Here is a 7,745-nt window from a genome sequence, read left to right on the forward strand (position 1 = left end):
AAGACATTTCCAAAGATCTCGAACAAATGCAAGGGACAGTTAAGGAGTGTCAGAATGAACTGCGTGAGGTTGAACGTACGCAGAATTCAACGCCGGAATCTTGTTATGGGAATGGACATGCTTCGCATCCTATGAAATTGAGTTTTAACGGAATGCAAGGAGCGCCGCCCAGCAACAATGTTTACGCTTCGATGTTGATGGAAGAGAAATTGCTTAAACGCAGACAATTTCAACCGTTCTCACCCGACAGGAAGTCAATAAACCGTAGTGTTTATACGTGTATTTCGAGGTATATTACCCAATGCATGGGTGGAAGCACAGCAAATAAGTTATGTGTCAGGATACATTCAGGGTGACGGTGCCTTGTGGGCTACAGACATGATGGACACATGTGAGATCTATGAACAGTTTGAAAAGGCATTTTTGGTGAAGTATTGGTTGAGAGTCGTACATTAATGTTTATGTAAGAAAGTACTTAATCCTGAACCGTTCTGTATAAAGACAGGCTGCCTACGCAGATATTCGAGAAGAATCTAAATAAAGCCAGATATTGGGACGAGCCCACAACACATAAAGATATCTTACGCATACTGAAGGCAAAATTTCCCACAAAACTCGGGAAAAATTAATTCATGCTTCAGAAGAGAATCATGAAGATTTTATATCGGTATTAGATTCAATAGATCTAATCCAAGAGGATATGAAGGCGAGAATAGATACCACAGAACTTCCTCGCAGTCAAATAATGCTTTCGGCGTACAGGCTGGCAATCAGCTGATTGGAGAGACAAATGCCAGTCGCGCTTCGTCACAGAACAAAAACTACAGCCAGAACAGAAATACATGCAATGGCAACGGAAATAATTTTCGTTATGAAACTTCCTGGCAGATTAAAACTGTGTGCCGGACCGAGACTCGAACTCGGGACCTTTGCCTTTCACGGGCAAGTGCTCTACCAACTGAGCTACCCAAGCACGACTCACGCCCCGTCCTCACAGTTTTAATCTGCCAGGAAGTTTCATATCAGCGCACACTCCGCTGCAGAGTGAAAATCTCATTCTGGAAACATCCCCCAGGCTGTGGCTAAGCCATGTCTCCGCAATATCCTTTCTTTCAGAAGTGCTAGTCCTGCAAGGTTCGCAGGAGAGCTTCTGTAAAGTTTGGAAGGTGGGAGACGAGGTACTGGCAGAAGTAAAGCTGTGAGGACGGGGCGTGAGTCGTGCTTGGGTAGCTCAGTTGGTAGAGCACTTGCCTGCAAAAGGCAAAGGTCCCGAGTTCGAGTCTCGGTCCGGCACAGAGTTTTGATCTGCCAGGAAGTTTCATATCAGCGCACACTCCGCTGCAGAGTGAAAATCTCATTCTGGAAACTTTCGTTATGGCCATAACCGACAAAACAGACAAGATAAGCGATGCAAACCAGGGTATAATGTAAATGCAAGTTCTTCGAATTGGCATAATGCAAGTAATAGTAATAACAGGCACAAACAACAGTCGAGACCTGTAGAGAATTATTGGCGACAGAGATCACCAATAATTACTGAAGTGAGAGAGGGTGAAATTCATAGAAATTAATGGAATTTGAAAGACTAACGCCGACCGAATCATGCCTGGACAAGTAGTCGTGGACAAGGATAGGGGTATTGTGCAGAAAGTAAATATGTTGTGCTATAAGGAAAACAGTTAAGGCAAGAGGAGCTTTGCACAGATACAACGAAATGTACAGAGGAATATTCATCTGAGCCTATTTCTTCCATGAGAGTGAAGATAGATGGTATTCTGGTGAATGTAGTTTTGCACACAAGCGCATCGTTAATGCAATTTCACTGAGTTTATTTAACCAGATAACGAGGAAGATCCCGTTGCCTACATTTCCTGCGCAGCACTGTAAGATACTCGGAGCGTTTGGCATGCAATCAGAACCTGTGCAGACACAGATGATGCTGAAGTTAGATTTGGGGAATCCCGCGATAATATGCACGTTCCTAGTTGTGGAGAAATTGATAGTCGACTGTGTTCTGGGAATTGAAACTATGTGGGAGAAGGACGCCAAATTAGACTTCTCGACCAGTAAAGTGAATTTTTGGAACGACGGAGCCCTAGCCCAAGTAGATTTACTGAGAAAGTAAGGCAAACATGGAAGGTATTGCAGAGGGGCAAAAATTGCAGTTAATAAGGACAGAGTGCCGGAATTACCAAACAAGTTTGATCAAGGTCATGCAAATAGTTGAGATATCTGATCAAATAAAACACAAGTTGAGCGAACCAGACCACTTTAAAGATGAACAGAGGACTCAATTGTCTGTCATCTTAAGCAAGTTTATAAAGGTATTCGAAGAACAACTAGGTATAATTAAAGATTATACCTGTCATTTAAATGTAAAACCACACAAAATATATTGCCATAGTTTTTATCCCATTCCATGGAAACAAAGAAATGCAGTCGACCAGGAAATACAGAGAATGTTGAAGTGGAATTTAATCGAACCCTCAACCAGTTTGTTCTGCAGTCTGCTTCTCGTTGTACTGAAACCAGGTGGAAAGGTACGTCTGGTGCTAGACGTTCGTGTGATAAATACAATCATAATACCAGTGTGTTCTCACCCTGAGAACATTGATGAGTTGATACAGAAATTCAACGGAGTGAAGTATATCACAACGATTGATTTATGTGCATCCTGTTGGCAAGTTAAGTTAGATGAAGAGTCCATGAAATATACTACATTTGTGTATGCTGGAAAAAGTTATCACCTTAAGGTTCTTCCATTTGGACCGGACATTAGTGTGGGAGTATTGATATCAGCACTAGATGCAGCATTAGGACAGAAACTAAGGAGTCAACTTATTTTGTTTGTGGATGACATCTTAACTGCTACTAACACATGGGAAGAGCATATGAGTATACTAACACGAGTGTTGGAGAGATTTGTGAGCATGGGAATAACAGTCAATCTCCAAAAGTTGCATTTCTGCCTGGAAAGGACAAAATTTTTGTGTCATATGATTAATGCACAAGGCATATTACCTGATGAGAAGAAAATAAGTGCTATCAAAAACTTTCCTATTCCTAGGAATAAGAAGCAATTGAAAGGATTTCTAGGTCTCAAATCGGTTTTTTTTGCCATTTCATTGAGGATCAGTCAATGAATTCTGAGCTGTTGCTCTAAAGAAGAACATGCACTGGCAGTGGACTGACGAAATGTCAACGCACATTTCATTCAATCAAGAAGGCTTTGTCAAATCCAAGGATTTTATACCATCCAGATATGTCACTCGAGTTTGAACTGATGACAGGTGCCTCATCTGTGGGACTTGGAATTTGTTTGTTTCAGATTAGAGAAACCGATGGCAAACCCACTTTTTGTCCAATAGCATTTGCCAGTAGAAACCTGTGTAGCTGTGAAAGATCATATACAACCACAGAACAGGATGCTCTGGCAGTAGTGTGGGCATTCAAGGAATTCAGCTATTTTTTGTATGATGTAAGGACAACAGTACACTGTGACCACCAAGCTCTCAGCTTTCTGCAAAATTGCAAACTCATACATGCAAGATTAGGAAGATGGACTGTCGCTTTCCAAGAGTATCAGTTCAGAATTGTATATATACAAGGGAAGGAGAATATAATAGCTGATGTCTTATCACGTCTTCCTGAAGGTTTAGAAGAAGCTATAGTTTCTGATGGGTATTGATGAGAGGCCAAGTTAACAGGAGATATTATTTGGAATTATGTGGTGACATGGCGAAACTTCAGCAAGATGATCCATGATGGAGAAGGATTAGACAAAGATTGGCATATCAGCAAGAAGAGAAGGTAACCCAGTATTGCAAAGTTGTAAATGATGTTTTATTTCATCAGCAGTATGATCAAAGTCAGAACTGGTGCGTTTGTATATCGTTGGAATTTGAAGAAAGATTGATATGGTATACTCACAATACTTGGGGACATTTTGGTGTTCAAAAATATGCAAATTAACTTAGAATGTATTGTCATTTTCCGAATTTAAGAAGTAAAGTGTGGAGAGTTTTAAGAAAATTTTTAATCATTCAGAAAAGAAAACCAGATAACAGAGGCAGTAAAGGCCTGTTATACTCTATTTTACCAGAGAAGCTGCTATCTCTTTTATCAGGAATGACAGTGTGTGCGCACTGTATTTAGCGCATGCGCTGTTGTACTTCTGATGCATATAAAGGTGTAGTCATTTGCGAGTGGAATCAGTTATGGCGAGCGGTGTAGCTTTTCTCACCTGATGATGGCGGCCAGGTGGACCACTGAAATATTGTGCCCAGATGACAGTTTGATCCGGTGGGAAACCCGACAAGAATTTGATATATTAATACACTGGGAAAGTCTATATAGTCACATTGTTTCTTTTCTGGATGTATTTACCAAGTACGTGAAGTTCTATCCAATGAAAACTGCTACAGCAGCGCCTGTTAGTTTAATGATTGTATTCTACATGTTGGAAAGCGAGACGTGATACTATCCAACAATGCTACGAATTTATCTGGACATAAATGCAAAAATGCATTAGCTCGAGCTAACATCAAGCAGATATTAACATCCAGATATAATCTAAGCGCGAACCCGAACGAGAGAACGTTTCGCCAACTTAATCGATTTATGCAAACGCATTGCTATAACTAGCAAACAAGATGGATTGAACACTTGGATACGTTTGAGGATATAATGAATAATTTGTCTCACTTGTCAACTAATTTCACACCAGCTGAAATGATGTTTGAAAGAAGAGAGAGGAATTAGTGGATAAATAAGATACCCAAGTTATCAGAGGGCGAACTACAATGGCAAGATAAAATAAGAACAGCTCTCATAAATCTGACAGACAATGATAGGAAGAGGAAAGTAAATTTTGATGAGCATGATCTACGTTACCAATCTTAGGTAGGTGGAGATAAAGTATTGCTACGCACACATCCACGTGCGTCTTCGTTAATTAAAACAAATAAGAAATGGCAACTAATGTACCAGGGGCCATATGAAGTCATGAGAATACCAAATCCAGGAGCATATGTATTGGGTCATCCTCAGAGCAGGAATGTAAAGGGGTTGTCCCACACCATGACTTGAAAGGTTTGATTCATGAGAATGTTGGACTGTGAGAAAAGGAAATAATGTTGTAAACAGTAGTATAAGTTCTATTTTTTTAATTTCAGATAAGATGATGATGGATGGAGAGAGATTCATGAAAAATGAGTTACCATGTTGTATATAATAAGATATATATGTGTGTTTTCTTCAGCAAGTTATTATGTAGTTAGGAAAATGAATTATGATGTTTTCAATTTCAGTAAAGATTTAAATATAAGGGAAATTTATTTCAATTTTCATTACACTATTAGTTTTAGGAGAATGAGAATATTCATCCTAAACACATGGGAAAGTAGCTATTCGAAGTAAGGACACGGTGATATCGCTGACTAAAGATTTCAATGGTTAAGGTCATTTTGCTTGCTGGAGTGTTTGAAGTATTTGAGATAGATTGCTCATAAGATGATTTGGAAGGCTAATGCCGAACCAGATTGGGAGAGGATTGTGTGATCTTTGTGTGGTCTTTGATGGTAAATTGTAATTATTTTATGTATGTGGAAGGATGAAGGGAAAACTGACTGGGCTGAATTTTTGTAGTTCGGGGGGTAATAGAAAATTTATAAAGACATTCTGAGAAATGGTGAAAACTATTTTGAAGACTGTGAAATAGTGTGAGATCCTGTAAACAGCAACCAACTTCCAGTGAAGTGTTGTGTGCTTTCAGGTTATCTATGAAATTATGAACATGTGCCAGGGCAGTGTCATAAATTAGATTATTGAGGTGTAGAGAAGGAGAGATATACTCATGTGCCTCATGTCTGAACAACTGTTGTGAATAATCAAAGGAACAGGGAAGCCTTAAGTGTGAATAATCACAGCAGTTTACCAAAGACAATTAAGGAAGATACGGTACTCTGACAGTGATGGACAATTTTGCAAAAGTAGAAAGAGTAGAGGATTGTAACGAGAGACTACCCGACTACGAAATGATAAAAGTGTATGTTACTTCTCCCAATTCATGAAATTCAGACCAGATACGTGAGATTGACAAATATTTTGTACTAATCCGTTCTCTCACAGCGATTTTCCATCAGTGATTATGACTACTGATATGGGCTATAATTATGTTTCATGTTCGAACCATCTGTATATATGGAGTTAGAGGGTCTGAGCCAGCTGGGATACTACTTCAGGATCAACCCTGTTCCTGTCCATCCATACCATCTCACCCACACTAACAAGAGGTCATCCCACATCTCAAGCAATTCCTGTCCTGCAACTTCCACCAGATGGCGTGCAGACCTCGCTACCGAGATATCCTCACAATTACCCGACTCCGCCAGTGCAAGAACAACCCTTCATTAAAACAATTTTCAGATTGTTTGTTCATACTTTTAATCCAATTTTGTAAATTACTGGGTGGAAATATAAGGTTAAAGGAGCCGAATTCCGGGTTTTCAATGGAACCCTCGCCCTAATGGGAAGGCTTTGTTGATCGAAAGTCCATGGCCACATTAGCCATTAACAGTTACTCCAACGGCTAATGTCAAAAATTTAACCTTATGACAAGTTGCGGTTCAAAATGGTTCAAATGGCCCTGAGCACTATGAGACTTAACTGCTGTGGTCATCAGTCCCCTAGAACTTAGAACTACTTAAACCCAACTAACCTAAGGACATCACACACATCAATGCCTGAGGCAGGATTCGAACCTGCGACCGTAGCGGTCGCGCGGTTCCAGACTGTAGACAAGTTGCGAGTAATTATGAAAGCTACCCAGTTAATAAGCGGCAAATGTTGTTGTCGGCCGCCAGTACTGTTCCGCCCAGTAGTATGCTAGGGAAAGGTAGAGTCATATTGTGAATGTTCTGGTCACGTATTGTCTTATACAGAAAATCCCTGCCCAAAAAGGGGGTTATCCAAAACCTCATAAATAAAGTGGGACGGACTATTAATACGACGATAAATACCTGCGCAACAGATAAATACTCCGTGGAATTTGAGCATCTCCATGCGAACTCGATAACAAAGATAAACTGACTGTATTAAGCAACAGAGAAAGAGATAATTATTCAATGTTGGACATTGGAAGAGAGATGTTCTATGTTGGATGGAGAGGAGCCGCCATTAAGGCAGTAATCTATGTTTTATGGTATTGAAGAAAATAAATACATATAAAAGCACAAAAAGAGTATCAGGTGTGTAGAGTTCTAAACCCTTAATCACTTTTGAAGAAACATTCAGTGATTACAAAGACGCAAGTCATTCGGAAGTGTTGTGTGGTTTGATGGTGCAAACCTGCAGTTTTACAGGGTTTTGGGATTCGTCGAAAATATTTCTCCAAAGACCTAAACAATTTCAAGTTGGACGCCGCATTCCATACACATGATACAGCATAGCACTTGGCTGTACCGATCGATTACCGTAGAGCGATAAATTATCTTTAGCGATTTCAGGTGGAGAAGTTCCAGCAAGGAGACTGAACGAGATCTGCTGCTGCGAAACGCATATGGTATTACCGTAGTCTTTAACTTATGGAGAACAGTAAGCGATAAGGACTTCATAACCACTGCAAACTTAATTAAAACGACTCAACTTAAATAAAAGGAGCAAATAGTAAAAAGGAATCGCTAAACCAAACCGTAAATAAAAACCAATTAATAATAATACGAAATCACATTAATAAAACGCTCATT

The 7,745-nt window shown here is 39.8% G+C and overlaps 1 non-coding gene across 1 annotated transcript; it reads right to left on the minus strand.

Annotated features, from left to right (window-relative positions):
• Positions 1-899: 899 nt before the first annotated feature.
• Positions 900-974, minus strand: Trnas-uga (transfer RNA serine (anticodon UGA)). The gene has a single exon. It is a non-coding gene; the product is annotated as a tRNA-Ser (tRNA).
• Between the last annotated feature and the right edge of the window lie 6,771 nt (positions 975-7,745).

This window comes from Schistocerca serialis, chromosome 7, assembly GCF_023864345.2.
Source record: "Schistocerca serialis cubense isolate TAMUIC-IGC-003099 chromosome 7, iqSchSeri2.2, whole genome shotgun sequence".
NCBI classification, from domain to species: Eukaryota; Metazoa; Arthropoda; class Insecta; order Orthoptera; family Acrididae; genus Schistocerca; species Schistocerca serialis.